Source organism: Corvus brachyrhynchos, unplaced genomic scaffold, assembly GCF_000691975.1.
Source record: "Corvus brachyrhynchos isolate BGI_N302 unplaced genomic scaffold, ASM69197v1 scaffold238, whole genome shotgun sequence".
NCBI classification, from domain to species: Eukaryota; Metazoa; Chordata; class Aves; order Passeriformes; family Corvidae; genus Corvus; species Corvus brachyrhynchos.
Genome location: NW_008239643.1, coordinates 30568 through 30879, shown reverse-complemented (window position 1 = coordinate 30879; position 312 = coordinate 30568).

Sequence of the window (312 nt, the reverse complement as noted above, 5' to 3'; positions counted from 1 at the left end):
GGAAACTGAGGCAGGGACCCACCAACCTCCTGCTCCCCGGCTCCTGAGTGGGGAAACTGAGGCAGGGCGCCATCAATCCCCTGTCCCCCAGTCCCCAACTGGTCAAACTGGGACAGGGCCGCACCATCCTCCTTCCTCCCAGTCCCCAACTGGGGAAACTGAGGCAGGGATTCATCCTCTGCCCTGTAGTGATGCCCTAAATCCTTTTCTGCCTGGGCAAACTGAGGCAGGGGCCCCTCAAACCCCTTTCCCCCAGCCCCCAACTGGTCAAACTGGCACAGGGACCCGCCAGCCCCCTTCCCCCCAGTTCCC